The sequence below is a fragment of the Carassius gibelio genome, chromosome B23 (assembly GCF_023724105.1).
Source record: "Carassius gibelio isolate Cgi1373 ecotype wild population from Czech Republic chromosome B23, carGib1.2-hapl.c, whole genome shotgun sequence".
NCBI classification, from domain to species: Eukaryota; Metazoa; Chordata; class Actinopteri; order Cypriniformes; family Cyprinidae; genus Carassius; species Carassius gibelio.
Genome location: NC_068418.1, coordinates 17516501 through 17536974, shown reverse-complemented (window position 1 = coordinate 17536974; position 20474 = coordinate 17516501). Strand labels below are relative to the sequence as shown.

At 37.8% G+C, this 20474-nt stretch overlaps 1 protein-coding gene across 4 annotated transcripts in view; it reads left to right on the top strand.

Annotated features, from left to right (window-relative positions):
- The window catches only part of magi3a (membrane associated guanylate kinase, WW and PDZ domain containing 3a), a 120609-nt gene that overhangs the window by 13152 nt on the left and 86983 nt on the right, over positions 1 to 20474 (top strand). The gene's annotated exons all lie outside the window — the stretch shown is intronic.

Below are 20474 nucleotides of genomic sequence, written 5' to 3'. Positions count from 1 at the left end.
GCTGTGTCGTACAGCAGCGCTTTCCTCAGAGACCCTGCATGGTCTTATGTTGAAACTTGAAGTTTATTGAACAACACTATTGTTGTAACTTGTTGAGCGCTTCCTCTGTTAATATTTTTGCTAAAAATAATAATGACGATGATAAAATCACACATAAAAATGTATGTGATTATTCCATGTCAAATCCATCAAATTTCAGAAGCATCCAAAGCTCAAATGTTTAATATTTTTGTTCTGAAGGTGAAACAAAACTGCAGATTAGGGTTGGGCCGATAGACGAAGCCCCTCCCCTCCACCATTGAAGGGTGCGAGACGTTAATGAGGTATCTGATGAAGACGTTGCGCAGCTCAAAATTGTGAATCAATGTTCAGAAATGAGCTAAACTTCAATAGATTTCCCTTCTCTGGGAGTAGGGGGCAATGAACCCTGCAACAAAGTGAACTTTGAAAATTATTTGAAATTTGTGTCAGCACATCATACATAGAACGCGGCAGCAGTTTACTGTCGGGGATTTGTGGTGTCACGCCGTGCTGCACTGCGTTCAGTGTAGACTGCATCACTGATTATATGGAGTTCTATTGACTTATCTGTATATAATGAATCAATATTATAGATCAGTGGTTCTATAGTATTTTGTCGCACTGCGCTGCTCGGATTCGGTGTAGACACGGTGTTAGGAATCGTTAGTTGTTTTCCCCTTATAAAGATTTACGCTTTGGGAATCCTTGTAAGGGAAAGTAAACCTAAACTCCCAGAGTGAACAAAAACCAGCAAAACTTACTGAGTGGACCTTTAACTGAGTGTTTTTGTTATGTTTTCTAAGGGTCATTAAGCACCCAAGAACCTTGTTCTTTCTTGCCTCCACCTACATCCACTTGTTTTCAGTATTTTTCGGCGTATTAAAGGGAATCTTTTTTTAGGTATTCTTGGAAAGGTGTCAGTTAACAACATGCCTTAAGCATCTGGCTAATGTTTAAAAATGCCTATAATTCTAAACATACATGACCTCATTCCTAAGCACAACCTTTTGGTTTTACTCCCATTGTGTCGTTCTGAGAATTCCCTGTGAAATCTCTTCCAACTTGTCATCGAGAAGCAAAGTAGGGGGTGTTAGAAAATATTAACAGAATGTAGTCTGACCACTAGCACGGTGTCATCATGCAGGAATTTTAACCTTTAGATTCAAGAAACGTTGGGCTAGCTTCATCGTTAGTAGATCCTTGTAGCCTCTTTGTATGTTGTTTATGTGCCACAATATGAAAAAGCCATTGTTGTCAAAGCCAGCTGTAGCAGAGAGACACACAGCGGATCGTCTCTAAACGAAAACATTCCCACTTTGACCTTGCAACCGCATCTGAATTCCGAAAACACCGACAGCATCTAATCTTTCTCAAATGGAAATGCCTTCGATTAGATGTATTAAGCTTGGATTCATGAGCTGCCATCGCTCACAGGTCGCAAATATCGAGGGAAAACGGCCACCGCTAAGACTGCAAATGAGCTCCTTGGGGGTGATGGAAACAGTCAAGCTCTTTCACTGATTCAACACTTTTTCAGCACGCGCACTGCGGCTTCGCAACCACCTCCCAGATGATGGATAAAGTTGAAATGGCTGTTGACAGCCACCCCCCTCGAGAGCCACAACCTGCCTGACCCAGATCCAAGGACGAAATGAGAGGGTTTTTTGGACATCTGGCACTTTGGATGGGAGCTGGTCAGTGCTTGCAAATGCCAAACTAGTTGGAAACGGGAAGATGGTACTGTTGAAATTTCTTAATTCCTGGCCTGCAGCCATGTGAAACTACAGTGAAACTAAGCAATCAAGTCAACCGCTGCCTTCATTTTAGTCTCTTTTTTTTGCAGCCTGTGAACACAAATCCTCTTAGAAATTAATCATGATATTAAATAAGCTGTGTGATGGCATGGAGGTCCATATGAGCCCGGATTTTCTGTGTTCAGATTGGTGTGAAAGGCCCTCTGTGCATCTGACTCCAGCTGCCTCCTTTTTTTTTCTCCTGTAGCAGATGCATGGCAGCTTGTGTCTCACTGGGAGAGACTTTTGGTGCAGCTGGAGCAGACCTTGGCCACCTCTGTTCCTTTGCCTGTATCATGAGATCAAACTGACAGTGTCCGATTTATTACTGTCTGACAGACCTTGCTCAGCAGCTTCCTTTTTCCTAAGGTTCAGAGCATAAAACATTTTGTACATCTTTTTAAGAGCGTCATTGTTGGAACTTGTTGCCAAGAAATGGGATTCGTTTTAAATATAGCAATGGAAAATTGGCAAACAATTTAAGATGCACCATAGGGCATCTTTAAATCATACAGAAGTGTTAGAAGCTATTTACTAGCTATGAGCCTTGTTGTTTGAAGAATACATATTTTAAATGTACTGTATGTAATTTTTTTACTTTTTATCTCGCAGCTATTTATGCGAGAGTGACGTGTTGGTCAACTTAATAATAACAGCAGCAGCAACAAATAATAAATGATTATTATTCTTATTACTGCTACTTCTATTATTAACAGCGTTAACAGCAAAGGTGATCTGCTAAATTAACTGATTTAAATAGCTAATATATTATTAACAATAATCATTTAATAATTTAATGATTAATAGTATTAATAGTGTTAATGTCTTTATTATCATCATCATGAATATTATGAAAATTATTCATTAAAATTATAAAAAAATATTAATGATAGTAAGTAAAATATTCATTATGCATAATCTTTTTGCCATAATAATCATCATTTAGTTGTGTCGTTGTGGCAGAAATAAAGCAACTACGTATAAATTCTGCATTTTGATTACTGGGCATTTAAATTCCAAAAATTGTGGTAAAATCAAAGAACCTGGATTTTTATTTATTTTATTTTTTGTAAGCTTAAACTATATGCAGTATTTTCAGTAATCACTGGGACAAGATCATATATGCACAACGAAAATGACATTCCAAAATCACACAAAAGTTATTTTAATATTAAGTGAAGAGCCATTGATATACTCTGAAAACATACGTAATTGCATATCCTCAATTCTTCTGCATGCATTCTAGGACATTTGTTTATGATTTAGCACACGACTCCAACGCACTGCTTGTCTGGCTAATTGTACAAGAGGTTTATCCTAACAACATCAAAACAACAAAGCAATCACTGTCGCCGAGGGTACTCCTCTTACTAGATTTATGAAGCACCACGACTATCATGTAGACCTGCCAGCTTGCTTACCACTTTGCCTCTTTACACTTAACACTGATTAGATTAGCTTGAAAGGACTGAAGAAGTGCCTTTAGCCACAGTACCTGCAGCCCTCCATCTCTGTATCAGTGCATGCCAGGCCCTCGCTTTATTTATCCAGATTTATGGATGTTTTATCGCCTAGCTCCAGCAAGCTCTGAGATATGCAAATATATGCCCAGCTTTATTGTCTCAACTCACTGCTGTAGCAGAGGTTTGTATTCAAAATTGGTGATCGAGGGTTGTAAACACAGTGAGTGGTGAACAGACTCTTTTCTCAAAGGCTTCAATTGATTTGGTCGCAGAAATTTTCCACGGCAGTCATTTGGAATAAAATGTTGGTGTGTCACACTTGATTTAGGGTTTGAGTTATGTCATGTTTGGCTCTTGGAAGGGAATGTGAGATCTGTTTGGAATTGCATAATTCATCTATGGCCGCTGCTTTATCCTTTGCACCTTTTCGCCTTATTGTTTTGGCACTTGAAGCAAAGGAGTCCAGTGCAGGGTCAAACCCTGACCTTTCCTCTTCATCTGCCCCACATGACCCCTTCACTTTACGCCGATCATCCTAGTCAGTTCTGTTATTGGGATGCGTTTCCATTCATTCATCAACCTCTGGCCTGTGACGTGGGGTGGCAGGGCGCAAAATGGTCCCAGATCCCCGGTTTCACTTCTCTCCTCTTTCCTTTCTCTTTTGTCTTTTCTCGTCTGTCCTTCCTGCTCTTTTCTAACTTATCTTTTCTGACCTGCCATCTCTCACTCTCTTTTGTGCTCTTTTTAGCTCTCTCTCTCTCTCTTTAATTTCACCATTGTTTATTGTCCTGTGATGTGGGAAAGACAGGAAGCTGGATAAATTGGGCCATTGTTTCTGGGGAGTATGAAGGGGGTTGAGGAGGCCTGTTAATATGGAGGAGGATTATGGTGATGGCTGAGCTATAGGAGTGAACTACTGTTCTGTGCAAACGCAACGCTGCATTAATTTACCCGAGAGAGTGTGAAAAGTCAATATGACCTTATAATTGACCCCATTTTTTTGTGTGATCCATCTTTCTGGTCTTCTTGTGAATGATTCATAATGTTCCATGCTTCATATTTCATCAAAAAGTAGTAACTTGCTCTTCCCCTGAAACGACTTTTCTGATGACATCAATTAGGCCACGCGGGATAATGGATAATGTTGAAGTCATGATGTGATAAAAGTGACGTTAGATCATCTGCATTGTGAGCTACATTTGAGGAAAAGAGATAAAAAAAAAAAAAAAAGGGGTAGGTTCTTGTTGGATGGAAGCAGATCTTAATGTGAGAAAGGGGTGGGTTTATTCAATTCATATGCCGATAGAGAGAACAGAAAGTTGAGTTTTGATGTTTAAAACCATAAGCATGGATTTTTTTTTTTTGTCAACTGTAACCATTAACCAAATAGTTTTTAATATTTTTTATTGGTATATAATGGCCAATATAATGGTATATAATGGCACAATTAAGTCAATTCCCAATTGAAAAAATCTGTATTTATCTTATTGAATGTCTTGTTTTCTTCGGATATGCTATATATATATATAGTTATGCTAGTGAATTGGGTTGCAGAACTGCATTTTACTTCTGTATGATTCTCTGTGTATTTGGAAATGGAGAAAATGGGTTCAGTTTGGGGGTCATTCTAAGTTCGTATCCATGTTAACTACATCAGAACAGTCCTTCATGATTCGAATGTTTGATTGAAAAATGACTGCAGCTGAAAACTAGCTGCTCCAGTTTATAGGTTTCGGGGAGTAACTGTGCATATTGTGTTTCCATACAAAGCCTGTATTTCCAGATCTCTCCACAGCCTCCAACAAAGCACCATCATTCCTTTACACCTGATTGAAGGGGAGATAATTATTGTATTTATTCACACGCAGTTGGTTCTCCATTCTGTTTTATTAACAGAACAATCGGTATCTTTTCTCAGAAACTGTTCAGCTTGCTTTGTTGTGTGAAAACAGACACTCGTCTCAATTTACATTAGACAGATGGGGTGAGTTTGAGATGGACCACCTCAAAGACTGTAACAAAACCTAGATCTTCACACCGGTACCTTGTTACCAGCAGTCCGACAGATCCGTAGTGTAACTGATCTCAAACTCTGTGTAGAAGTTCATTCAGACCATCCTGGGCTTTGTTAACAGGTGGAGGCTCTGATGTGAAAGCTAATTAGATTTCTTTGTGATCCCCCTTAGCATGGCGCCGTTACCAGCCTTTGAAACCACCCTGACTGGAGGCAGCGGCAGATCAGCAAAGCACTGCATAAACCTGCAGAGGACCTTGAATTTCCTATTACACCCACCAATACTTATAAACTCAAATCAATAGTGATTTCCGTTTTTTTTTTTTTTTTTTTTTACTTGTCCGCAGATCAAGGATGTCCATTTATCACAGGAATGTTTCAGTGTATCTTTGATTAGTCACTACTCAAAGTATGTGGTGTTTTAATTATTAACTAGCGGTCACTGTGTGAAACTATTTGCATAAAGCACTTCTAAAGCCGCTTTTCATTTGGTGTTGTAAATTAAGCATCTGGGCTTCGTTCATGACAATTACTTGCGTTCTCTGTTTGAATTGGATTCGTTTATTCCATCCGCGGAGTTTCATTTATATTTAATGCATCTCTCTACGTCAAGCAACCCTAACATTTTTCGTGCACAATGACTCATTTTACTACCTACCCTGCTGTTGCATTTTGGGCTTGCGAAAAATGACTGGTGAATGGTTCCCACTGTTTATTGTGCTGTCATTTTCATCCCCAGGGAGCTCAATGAAGTGGGTTATCTCTTTGTCAAGGATGTACGGATACACAAGCACCTAGAAAAGACAAGCATTCACTGGCAGCTGCCTTGGCTATATTTACCTCTTCTAAAGACAATGTATAAATGACTACAACATGTGTGTGAGCCATTTAAACTCTTGCATTTTTTAAATCTTACATCTAAAATCAGACCTTGCTTTTTGAGTGTGTTATTTGTGTTTGTGCATGTTTACCACCTATGAATAATGAGAAATGTTGTTTTGGGTAGATAGACATGGAATGAAGGTTTAATAACAGAAAGAGTGTGAGGTTCTTGCAGGTTTTGTGAGGAAAACAAGAATAACATTTTTGTTAAAGGGATAGTTCACCCAAAATGAAAATTTGATGTTTATCTGCTTACCCCCAGGGCATCCAAGATGTAGGCGTCTTTGTTTTTTCAGTAGAACACAAACCAAGATCAAGTCAAACCATTGCAGGCCATCAGTCTTATAATGTAAGTGGATGGGAATCACGGCTAAAACATACATTAAAAAGAAAAAGAAAAAGAAACATACACACAAAAAACAAAACAAATTAAACCCTGTGGCTTGATGCGTAAAGACACAAAACGTTTGGTCCGTGCAAGAAACTGAACAGTATTTATATAGTTTTTTTTACCTCTGAATCAAGCAAAGTTTGAACTTTATGTATTTTATGTTAATAAATAAAAAATAGCTTTTTGAGCAATGACTGCTAAAAAAAAATTGTTTTAATGTGTTGTACGTCTCTTGATGTTACAAAATCACCTTTGTGTTAGAATGTTGATTTATAATGGCAAATGCAATTCAGCTGTAAAATTGTCTGATAGATATAACTATCAGATATCTTTCTGGCATGGGCTGATAAACAATCTGATAACCAATGTGATGCAGAATGGCTGATATACTGTCCATCCCTAAATAGAGTCGAGTTGAGTTGTATTGTGCTCGTGTTAGCATGAGTTGATTGAGTGGAAATCCAAAGCAACTTTAAGGACCGCATCACAAAGCCTTTGAAACTCCTATTGTAAACTGCAACAGGTGTTCGACAGTCTGTGGTATCAAGGAAGGGTTGGAATGTGCTTGTGTGTGTATTTTTGGATAGTACACTTTAATAAGGCTTCCTTAGATTCCTGCCAGGGAATTTTCAACTCTTATGTTGGCCTTGTGGATACCCCGATTATTAGGCTCCTTTCAGACAGTAGGCAAAAATGGCTTAGTTTTTGTTTTTTGTTCCGATTGACATTTGTCAAAATTCTTCACTGATGCGAGTCACTCCAGTGCAGGGCCATGATCAGTTCACATTAGAATCTCATATTGGTTAAATTATACAAATAATGTCAACATCAGCTCTGAATTAAAGCAAGTCCGGTGTCCTGACATTTTATCCTATCTGCCAGATTGTCCTACCTGGTTTTCCTGCGCATGCACAGGGGCACTGCTATGGTTTCTGGACCCCCTGGACAGCATATTGATTCGGACACCCTTGGTCGCATTTGGGTCCTAACCCCCAATCCCCCCCCCCCTCCATTATGGCGCCCCTGCGCATGCATACATCAATATTGTGTCCTTTTTTTCACACTGGATAACAATAATTACTGTATTCACATTATTGTAAGGGGTAGGTTCACCCAAACGGTTGGGGAGGTGTAGACAATAAAACACAAAAGGGTTGGGGAGGTGTAGACAATAAAACACAATCTTCTAGGTTGAAATGTTTTTTTGTTTAATTGTTGTTGTTTAATTTAATTGTTGGTTTCCATCCATAGCTGTATCCCTTCTGGCCACAACTGCGAATAACACCTAATTACTGTATTTGCATTACTGAAAGGGAAGGTTTAGGGATGTTGTAGGTGTAGATGTTAATAAACCATAATCTGAAATCTGAAAGGTGTCTAAATGGGAGGTAGCAAAATCTGACAGGGTGGCACAAATCATCAGAACACCGGCCAGTCTGCGATTGGAGGCAAATATCAGTCCAATTAAGGTCATTGGTAAAACAAACGGTGCACCCCTACTCATTATTCACAGGCCATGCTAATCCAGTTCACGTTAAACACAGTTCTCCATGCATGCATCACTCTGAGCTCCCCGTGGCCTGTTGACATGCTTCAGAGAGCTCTTCAGGAGACACGTTTCCCCAGCATTGGATCCGCTTGTTTGTCTGGGCAGGCCATACCTAAATCTCATTCTCCCAGGCTGTCCTTCAATTGGGCATGTATTTACAGATAAGGCCAGATCCTATTATGCTGCTAGGAGTTTCCAATAGCAGTGACGCAGTTTATTCGGAAGTGCTAAATTGGCAAACAGAGTGAAACGTACGGCTTCGGTCTGAAATTGTAGGGGGGCTACTGCGGGGGCTTAACGGTGTCGTTTGTGCAGTACTTGGATGTGTGTGTGGATGCATATCAAGGCGACGCATTGCTCCCAGCAGCTTTATCGATCCCTGGCTTTGGTCCTGTATTTAAGCTTGGCTGCATTTAAGGTGGCCTGCGCTTGGTCAATAATGCAATAAAGTTTTGACTCTTGACTCCCAGGTGGTGCACTTGTGTCGAAGGACAATCCCTATGGTAATTATAGGCCATTGGTCACCTGCTGCTGTAGCTAGAGGACTCTGTTGGGTGCAACACAGCAGTTGATGTTGTATTTGTGTCATTGCCAGAAAATGTTTGTATTTTTTGATCGAGGGTTTGGATATGGGTCAAGGGACACTCAGACAATCATTTAGCAATTTGGATGAATGTAAGGGATTGAGCTTGTTGCTGTCACATGCCACTGGTTGGCCTGATGACACTGGTTTTGATTGTTTCCCTTGGTCGCTATTGCTGTAGGTCAGGCCGATCAATGGATCTTTATAATTCAGACAGTACAAAAATCTAGTGCATTCATCAGAACAATAGATGCTTTGTGTGTTTGTTTGTGTCATATTTCCCTCAGTAAACAGGGAATCGGGGGCACTTAGCTGGGAATGCCACTACAATTAGCCAAAAGCACCATGGGTCCTGTCATTTCTGCTTCATTTTGGTTCGTTTAACCTCAGAGTGTCACATCCTAGTCTTTACTGGCTACACAAACACCGTGGGCTTCACCTGTAACAAATGTCGTCTGACCCAAAACACTGGAGGCTAAATGAATTCATATTCTAGTCCTGTTTTAAACATTGTCTAATGAAGATATTGAACATATTGTTGGTATGGTATGTATGGTATGCTATGGTATGTCCAAATACATGTCTTTTGTAATGCCTGTTTAAAAATGTAAGTGCTCCACTAATATAATTTTGGTTACTTGTCTCAGGGGTCAATGTCTTGAGGTCATTGGTAAAGTGAAAACTGTTTTGGTCAATGATTTCAGCCCTCTTTCAGTACTTTTTTTTTTTTACTGTATCGGCTGAATGTTTTTGGTTGCTGAAATTTTTGATTCTTAACCATCACTTTGATCAGCAAACTAAGTCAAACATACTAACACATCCACTTACGTAATACTTGCTTTTTCTGGCCTTATTTAAGTGTAGTATTTATGTAGTTCAGATGACGTACACCATTTGCTTTTGTGTGATTTTCTAATGGGATATAAAATAGTATTAAAGGTTCTTTCTCTCAGCCATTAGAATTGCATTGTGGTTTAAGCAAGAGAATTCTGGGAGCTAAAATCTTGCACTCTTATGTTACTATTAAGGTGCAGTGCACAATTGGATTTTAGTTTGGCTTTGGATCACGTGGCAACCAGTCACCTGGAACAAACAGCATCTTTTTTAGGAAAATAATACCTTAAACCATTAGCACTATGATTTAGAAAATCGTATGAAAATAGATTTACAGAAGCACTCTAGTATATTACGCTGGACCACTGATCCGTACCATCCTGTAATTTTTCTGATGGGCAAAAACGGTGACCTGTTTTATTTAGCCAAAATGAGGTACATATGAAAGAGTAACAAATTGTCCTCTGGAGATTGTACCCATTAGGGATCGATACCACTGTTTCAACAACTTCATTTATGATGGGATTCATTATGGGGCTCACAGAGGGTCCTTTATAAACAATTGTGCTTGGAGGGAAAGGTACAAGCCTACTATTGATTTTGGAGAAGGTCTTTGTGTAAGCCTGTAAAGAACACAGGAATACACGTGATATTTCTTTCCCCCTCCAACTACTTCCAGGTAGGCCTGTAGTTCTGCATTCATTTACGAGCAATCCTCAGAAATCCAATCATGCTTCTCTGCATTTTTCCCACAGTCACGTCAGGTATTCAACCCTATGTTAGGATTAGAACCTGCTCATGTTTATTTAAGTCCAGCTCAGAGAGCACCTGATTATATATAGCATACCTACAGGAGCAGAGATGCAGCCCTGTCAAAGGGACAGCCGCATGATTGTAATCAACGGCTGAAATATTGATTGCGTTCTTAATTGGCTTCGTTCCAAGCTGCAGGTCTAGTCACAAAGTGTCAAGAGAAGAAAGCAAATCAATAACGATTCCTTAGATTTGCTGTTGGTGGAAAGCCATATTAAAGCATTAACCAACAGTTCAGTAGCTTCAGATGAAGTGTACAAGTTTTTGACAATTCAACTCTCTTGACTGACTTGATACTTTGTCTGTCCCAAATGATGCACTATGCACTTCAACACCGTTTACTTATGCACCATGTACTCAACCATGTCTATTAATTATTTAAGGTTATTTTGTCATTTATAATCAGAGTCTGATAGCTCCTCCCCTTTTGTGATGTATAGATACGTTTTCGAGGAATTTTGGACAATAGTCCAAAATCTCTACCGGTTGCAAATTTTGGTTAATTGTGTCTGCCGGTACATAGTCCACTCCTACAGCAAATTTATTTACATTTTGCAAATTACCGTATTTTTCAGACTATAAGTCGCACCTAAGTATAAGTGGCATCAGTCCAAAAATACGTCATGACGAGGAAAAAAACATATGTAAGTCGCACTGGACTGTAAGTCGCATTTATTTAGAACCAAGAGAAAACATTACCATCTACAGCTGCGATAGGCTGTAATGTTTTCTCTTGGTTCATTTCTCTCGGTTCATGTCAAATTAATTTTGATAAATAAGTCGCACCTTACTAAGTCCAGGACCAGCCAAACTATGAAAAAAAGTGCGACTTATAGTCCGGAAAATACGGTAATGCCATTTCAAAGCAGGTCATCTATGTATTGTGGCAACTAATGAGCAGGTCGAGATTGGTCTTTCTTTGCAGACTCCGATAAAAGAGTATGAGATATTCACGTACATAGGCATAACAAAGACATGGACAAGAGCCTTTTAATGCCAGTTGCTAATTATGAACTCGATGAATATAAAGACAATTTGCTTTAAAGGTGATAGTCGGGAGGCTTTGAGGGATTGAAGGGTTGTCTTGCCAAGATCCTTTGAGGTATGGACAGGGCAGAAAGATGAAGAGGTTGAGGGGGGAGCAGGCAACAGGTGCTGGGTTGCCACAGCAACAGCATGGCTTGAAGGCGCCAATAGCTTCGGCAGATGTTTGAACGCTCACGAGTCACTGCAGGAACACAAGTGTTTTACAGTTGGCACAGTCGGGGTCGGTTTAACATTATCCCTATCTCAAAGCAGAAGACTCCAGCCAGCACTGCAGTCAATCCTGCTGCTCACTTGCTGAGGGAACAGCAGGACAGAGGCTGGCTGGCAGGCAGGTGAGTCACTTCTGACTGCTCGGGTCTTGCCCTCAGCCCATAGGAGATATTGGATGGCTGGTGTCTGTTTATTATCTCCCCGTACGCTCTCCATAGGCACCTGCTGAGTGAACAGTATTGATGCCAGCTCTGCAGAGGAGCGGATACACTCGGGTTCTCGCATTGGATGGCTGGTCAGTGGGTCTTAGATCTTCATCCTGGCATTTCCATCATTGGGTCTATTGATCCTGGATGAGGGCAGTCTCTTTTAGGTAGATAGACAACCTATGCTGGGCAGTTTGTATGGAGTGAAGGAGTGGAATACAAAAACTAGGACTGAAAAAATAGGGGCACTTGCTAAAATGAACCACTCTGTAGAGTTCATTATATTCTTTTCAAGTTATCACATACTGGGGAGAGCAAATATCTGATAATTACATAATTTTGAGGCAAAAATGAATTCAGGAGAGGCTTTTTGTCTGTCCCAGCCTCTGATCTTTACTTACAGGTAATAAATGGATTGAAATGGGCCTTAGTGTATTGTACATAATAGGAGGAGCATTATACAATTTCAGCCCACTTTAACTGGCTCTTCTGCCTACTAATACAGGTTCAGAGATACTAAAGCCCTTACACATGTGGTCCCCCCCCCCTTGAAACATAGCATATGCCCTGATCTGTTTAGCTAAGGAGCTTTGAAGTCTCGGGCTAATTGGCAGCAGGCTTATGGCAGCATGACCCATAACGGGTGGACAAGTAAGTCTGTTGCTTTTAAAAGGAGGGGGAACACAGAGTTCAGGTGCTTCAGTGTGTATTAAAGAGGGTTATGGGGATGTGTAGTATATTTTGGTCAGTTGTCACATTTGAAGGATTAACAATGAATGCTTGATGACCTAGATTTTCTGTGACATCCTTGTGGTTTATGTGGTTAAATGTGGTTTAAATTAAACTTATTCAGTAATTAATTTTTGCTTTATTATTTGTTGCATTCTTTGCCATGTTAAAATAACGAAAACTTCTAAAAGTTATGAAGTTATAAAGCTTTAAGAATAATCTTATAATTACGAGAATAAAATCAGAAAGTTTCAAGATTAAAAGTACATTAAGAGATTAAAGTAGTAATATTTTGAAAAGAAATTCAAAATGACAAGAAAACAGTCATAACATTATGAGATTAAAGCCAGAATATAAGAAAACAGTTGTAATGAAAAAGGAAGTCACTGTGGCCTTTGAATTTCTCATTTTAAATGTTATTTTTTTTTACTTTGTTCTCAATCTTACATTTATTTTTCTTTTTTTGTAATTAACAAGGCCCAAACACACAGTCATAGGAGACTTTGTAGTCTGTTTGGTATAATTTATAGACAATCTGAATTAATTTTGAGACATGTGACACTTGAGATATTCAATGCAAGCTTTTTCCAGGCTTGCACATTGGTGGAGACATTTGTAAGGTTGTCCATAATGAGAATAGCATACTAGATATGCATTCATTTCCCCAAAGTTCTCCCAAAAGATTTTTTTTGGGTTACAGCCAATTTCCTACTGGATTATATTAATCCTACTGGATGTGTTTTTAGGTAATGGAAAATCTGGAAGCTGCAATCTGGCCAATATTTTTTGGTTCAGTGGGTTCACAGTATGCACAGTTTGGGAATGAGCCGATTTGATGAAACCAGACACCCTGGGGTTTCATAATGAACAATGATGAGCAGTTAGATGTGCTTGTTGTGAAACATTCCCCCCGTCACCACCTGTTTATAGAGATCATAATTGTGATGTGATTCGGGCTCATCATCACAGGAAAGGCTTGTGTGTAACTCCACGGCTCCCACCTCAATGTTGACATCATGATGATGTCAAAAGTTGTCAGTAAAACCTGTGTACGAATGAATAACGTTTATGTAATATAATTTTTTTTGGTAAACATTCCTCCTCATACACTGCACTGCGCACACACACACACACACACAAAATAAAAATATAAATAATACAAATATTTTAGTATAATCAGTTTTTTTATATATATATTTTCCAAAAATAAATATTATTCTTTGTCACAGTTTGATTAAGAAGATTTAAAGGTGTTTAAGTACATGTGTTTTTACTAAAAAACCAGACCAAAACAAAATCATAAAAAATTATTTGCAGGTGCAGACCAGATATTATTGTTTATTATATTCATATTTTTTATATTTATTATTATTTATTTATTCCTATTGTTAAATAAAGTCACACTGGCATGCATTTATATATATATATATATATATATATATATATATATATATATATATATATATATATATATATATATATATATATATGTATATATGTATGTATGTATGCATGTATGTATGTATGCATGTTTGTATGTAAGTATTTATTTCTTTAGAGCTGTGTGAAATTGAAGTTTTTACATTAGTGTAAATTAAGCGCTACATCTGCACTTTAAATAAATGCTCCACATTATGTATTGACTAACTAAGAAAAATTGTGAGATAATTTCAGTTGAATTAAGTTATGTATCTATTGAGTATTTGTAAGATCAGCAAATCTTGAGTCATTGTAAGATCAGTCTCTGATGTCGCATGTTTGCCAGAAGGGCTGGGATTGAGTGAGAACTACCTGAAATCTCTCAGCTCCTTAACAGACAGATCAATGCAGTAATCTTCCCTCCGACAGCCTCCACCACCATATCTAGCCTTTATTACAACTGCCACAGTGGCCTATTGTGTGTCTTTGAAGCTGGCAACGACTGCCCAACTGCACATGCAAACACGATTATGTATTAGGACTGTGAATTGACCTGTCACTGCCTCACCGGTAAAGAATCAGATTATTGATTGATGGTACACCGGTTCGGACCTGATTAGCGGCTCATTATCGGTGTTATAATTGAGCCCACGTCCTGCCACCCTCAAACAACCGCTACCAAGGTAACAGACTGTCTCCCTGTGGTAAAGACATCTGATAGGACCTTCGCTAGGTAAAATTAGATGTTTGTGAGATCTATTAGATGCAGTGTTGAACCTGTTTATTTAGAGAGAACTCAAACTCAATTGTGAGAAAAGAAGTGTGAACTGAAATAGGATTAGCATTTTTGGACATTTGCCTGGGATTTGATCTTAATATTAATCCTTACAATGACATGTCTTTACCGTGTGATTAAGTCACATGATCACCTGTGATTTTTCTGAAATGGCAAGATTGTATTATAGTTATGTATTAATATATTTATTATTATTTAATATTAATATATTATCATATTATTTAACATTTTGATATGTTCATGTCTTGAATTATTACTTTATTTTTATTTTAATAGACAAAATAAATATCATAGATGTCTAGACTAACAGGCTATGTTTATTTTTACCCCACTATCCCATTTTTTTATTTCATGCTTAAACAGCACATTTATTTTGTTTTATGCTTAAAACAAGACAAAAATTAATTAAATGTAAAATAATTTAATTAAAATATTGTGTCTGATAAACTTCATATTTTAAATTATATTATAAATTTAATATTGTTGTAACAATATTTTGATATTTAGATGCAACAAAATAAAAAAAATTGATTGCATTGTGTGCATGTATAGTATTAACTTTAGGCGTTGACTGATGTGTGTTTCAGGGCAGATTCTGATTTTTACAGATCAACCTATTATAGATAATAACCTGTATTAACCTGAACCGATATATCGATCAACCCATAATAGACATTTCCAGTTTATAACTGGCTGCGTATTTAGTGTGTGTTAAATACTACATGACTGATGCCGTGGATCTCTCTTTAAGAAATAAAGGCCCTGTGTGCCAGAATAGAGCTGGTGAGTGACAGGTTCAGAAAGGGCACCTGGTGGTCTGTAGTCAGTGACGGGCCCCTCCAGACCCAATCAACCCGTCACATGTGTCTGGGACAGGTAATTGTGCTTCTGGCCTCACCTCATGCGTCCTGATCTCTCCCCTCCTTTTTTAACTCATCACTGTCCCCAGGCATTCGTCTTCCTCCCAGTCAACCCCTGATGCTCTCCAAATTGTATTTTTCACCCTTTTCTGAGAGCTCAGTGTGTGTTGCTGCCTTTGTCTTTGATTCCCGATGAAGGGGTGAATGTGCCTGTTATTTTTTGGCTCTTTTTGTTCTGCAGAAGGACTTTGTTTATTAAGAGCATTGGTGTAAATGTCAGCGGAAGAGTTAATTGTCTCATTACGCGGCTCATCTCTATATGACCCTCATTAATTTGAGCGCTGATGGGATTGTGCTGTCTTGGATTTGTGTGGACGTGTGTGGGCCTGTGTTTATGGTGCACAGTGAGGGCATCTTTTTCCTGTTTAATTGTGGCTGGCAAAAAAACTTGGTTATCAGCCAATATTAGTTTATCAGTAAGTATTGGATATTGAATTATGTTTGTGCGTTTCCTTTATTTTTGAGATTTAACCTTTGCTGTAATTAAACACTCAGTTAATTTTTAAAAAAGACTATAATTTAATAAAACTGTTAAATGCCATCTTTAGCAGATTATATAATGAATATAATTTTTTGTATGCATTTCATGTTGTGTAATGGATAAGAAAAATTGACTTTAAGATGTAGCCTCAGAAATACTTCCTATCTTAAATTATATTGTAAATGACTTTAAGAATATTTACATATTTTTAGAGTATAGAAACATAGAATAACTGTAGTGTGCATACAGTACATTATCATTCCCAGTATTCCCAGCATGTTTAATAAGAATTTGAAAATGAAATGTAAAAACACTAATAATTTAATAACACAGTTAAATGTAATCTTTAGGAGATCTCAAAATGAATATATTTTTCATGCACTGCATATTTTTTTTGATTATTAATATAATATTAAAATGTTTAGAATTAGTTAATTATTTCAATAGGTATTATTTTATTTTTAGACAGAATAATATAGAATTTTAATATGAGCCATTTATCTGTAACATGCCAATAATGATTAATTTAATTCAATGCCAAATATACCTTTCTGTAATTTAAGCTCACCAACTGTTGTAAAGGGCTCAAGTGGTTGCTGTACATAAAAACTGAGATCAGTTTATCCAAATTTTTCTACTTGCAGACAGTTTTACATGAATTTGTAAAATATCATATTAATTTCATGCAGCGGGGACTGAATGTTTTTTTTTTCAGCATTGTACTCCAAATGTTTTCCATTGGCCTGACGACATAAAGCTCATTGTTCTCCTGAGGGTGCTAAATGGGAGTGTCCATGGCTGTTGAAGAACCTTTTCCTTCCAGGTTTTGTTAGTTTCCTTTAGTAGAACTTTTTTTTTTTTTTTTTTTTAGGAAATCTAGTGAAGAATTCATCCCTTTCTGGAATCATTCTTTGATAACTAAACATCACAACTCTCTAAAGGAATCAAATTTTTTCAAGACGATCATTGACATGAGGTGAATGAAATTCAGTGAACAAGTTTACTTTTAACTTCACCATGAAAACTCTGTCGCTTTATTTCAAGTGGGTATATTATCCAGTTAGCAGTGGGAGCGAAATGTGTTTGAAGTTGACAATGAGTATCAAAGGGATTTTGGAACAGCAAGCTTTAGATATTTTTGTATAGTTCACGTTTTGTCAGCAGAAGCCGCTTAAATGAAGAGATTTCATGGAGCATTCAATTTCACTAGCTTTTCATTTATTGCGTATTTCATGATACACCACTAAAACTTGTGATTGATGTTATTAAAGCTTTTGTAAAATTAGAAATCATGCAGGCTTAGAAGATGTTTCATTATTATTGCTGTTTCTTTAATGTCGTAAGGAATATCCTGAACCCTCCAAATAGCAAACAGATGAATTTCCTCAATAAATAATGCCCTGTGCTTTCCATAGTATTTCATATTGCCAAGTATTTAATGTGTAAATCTTCCCTTGATTCTTTATTACTTAAATGCTGTAGCTCATATTTGGCATTCAGGCTTGCTGTGACCTTAATAAGTGACAAAAAGCCCAGTCATGAGCTGTTTTTCGCTGACATCAAAGCGCAGTGATTATTCATTCCCACACTTCCTATGTTATTTTTTGTCGGGAATATTAAGATGTGTGAGCTGCTAAATCCTCAGCGGACCATTAAAGGGTCACAGCTTTTGCAGTTACATAACAACTGAATATTCCCCCAAATGATGCCTGTGATCTATATAACCATCCATTACCATAATACAGGGCATCAGAATGCAGGTGGTCCCTCTGGCACGGGCTTCTGAGATGGCATCTTCTGTCCTGATTCTATAATTAATGGGTAGAGATTTATTCAGGCTCTGCTTGCAGTAAGGGAGACGGGGAAGGTTGTTCCTCACCTTGCTTTGAAAACCGAATGGAGTGTATTTTGAACTTGGCGTGCACTGCAAATTCTCCACAAAGCTCTGCGGAAAAACAAGACCGCATTAATGTCTCGCCGCATCCTCGCTGAATTTATACTTCAACCTTGACGTCTCAGAGCTCATTCGCTTGCGAGGATCAGCTCTTAGTCACTTGTGACTGGATATCTGAGTTGGCACTTTCTGTCTCATCCTTCAGCTACTGCAGTCTCTATTCCACTCATCTCGATTTAACACAGCGGCCGCTTACTCTGGGTTGGCTCTATAAAGCTGCCATGTCTGTCCCTCATTGTATAGAACGGTTTACAGCAGAGGATGCATGAGGATTGCTTAAACACAACAACAAATGCGCATATGCACCCATATCAAAATTCTGTCTGATAAGCGGATTTATGTTTGATAAACTACTGTGTGTACTGTATAGATTACGTGAAACTTTTGTATAATTTTTTCTATGAAGTAAATGAAAAATAATATCAAAATCAGTCATTTAAATGCTACAAGTGAATTTAGGCATCTCAACATTATTATGTATAGTATACATAGTGTTAGATTATGACAATTGTAATATAAATAGAAACATTAATTGAACCCATTTTTATCTAAATTAGCTATAAATGCACTAATAAAAATAAAAAAAGTAAATTAAAAAATTTAAATCATTAAAAAAATCACTTAAAGTGGTAATAATTAAAATTTGGTCACAGTTGTAATAAAGCAAAACATAAACACACAGAATAAAAGCATGACAGCAGCAGCACCCTATAGTGAGGGTGATGGATTGCCCAGCGGTCTCCTCCTCACCTCATCCTCCTCTCTTTTACTCCTCAGCGTACTCTCACAGTTTCATTCGCTCGTTTGTAACTCGGAGAGCCTGTGTGGGAAAACGTGCCCACTTTCACAGCAGGTTTTAGTAGAGCCAGAGCGGTGCATTCGCAGCTGTTCAAGATGACGTGGAGCTTTGACCAGTCTCGTTAATGAGATCCAGAGCGCTCAGCGGGTCGCTGCTGTCCGAGAGCCAGATGTGGAGGAGATAACGTGCCTTAATGGGCCGCTCAAGAGAAGCATGATGAGAACATGCTGTCTGAATCAGTCACACTGATGAAGCATGGCACGCCAGAGTCTTTCCGCTGAGATACTCCACCACATACCTTTGACTTCAAGAGGTCAAGCCTGGCACTCTTCTCTGAGCTTTTAAACTTATTTATGTGTGTTTGAAAAAGCAGGAAATGCGTTTCACATCCCTTATCAGTTGTGTTAACTATACTCGATGATAAACCACTTTTATCAAAAATGACCAACAAAATGACCCTAGAAGAATTGTTGACATTCCAATTAGGATCCTGTTATGTAGAGTTGTGAGGGTGTGTAATGAATGTGATTTAGCAAAAGAAGTGCAGGGCAGGGACGAAGAGAGATCACTTTTAGATCAAGGTAATTGGATGGCAAGGCAATTGGATGAAGAAGCAATGTGTCCTTTCCTTTTGAATCTCCTTTGAATTTGTCCAGTCAATCTGTCTTCAAACCTGCGACAAAACTAACAGCAGAACTGAAACCAAGTATAAATTAGATTTCAGCTTCTCTTTTGCAGCATACTGTATTTCTTCTTGCAGATTAAAATAATGAGCAAATGTCCTTGTTGTCCGACTCCTTTAGCCAACAACCAGATTTTTTATGAATTTCTCAGTTTTGATTAAAAACTTTTTGTGAATGTTTATCCCCATTAGGACAATCTATGAGGGATATATGCTGTATGTTTGTGTATATAGTCTGTTACTGTTTCAAAATTACATGACAAAATTGTAGTTAGTAACGTAATCTATTACAGGACACATTTTTATCAGACTACTTTAGATTTTTTTTAGATCACTTGTTACCTAACACATTTATCACGTTGATTTACATAGGATATTCTTGTGCAATATTAATATAAACATTAAAAGAGAAAGAAAGTATATTCCATTTTATGGAAGACTTTTTTCAAAAGGAATTGCGAAATGTATTTTCAGTTGCGTTTTCCATATGTGGACGCATAAATTGTGACATTGAAAGTATAGTCCTGCCCTTCATATTGATTGACAGGTTTCCACGTTGACATCGGAAATTCAAATGCAGAAGGAATTGCAACACATAAAGAGAAAAAAAAGCAGATGTGGTAATTAATATTGCTATTTAAATATGACAGACTCATAACAGTCTGACATGGATTAAGACATGGGGAATGCAGTTGCTAATGGACTATTCTTTTTCATTTTTAATTTGGCAGTCACTGTGCTTTTGTGAAACAGTAATGCGAGATTTGCAATTGCGCTTGGATTGTCAATTTATCCGTCCACATGCAGAAAACACAATTGAAAATACAATTTGCAAGTGCTTTTGGAAATTGCCCTATATTGCCCTATTATCCATCCATACCATTTGTT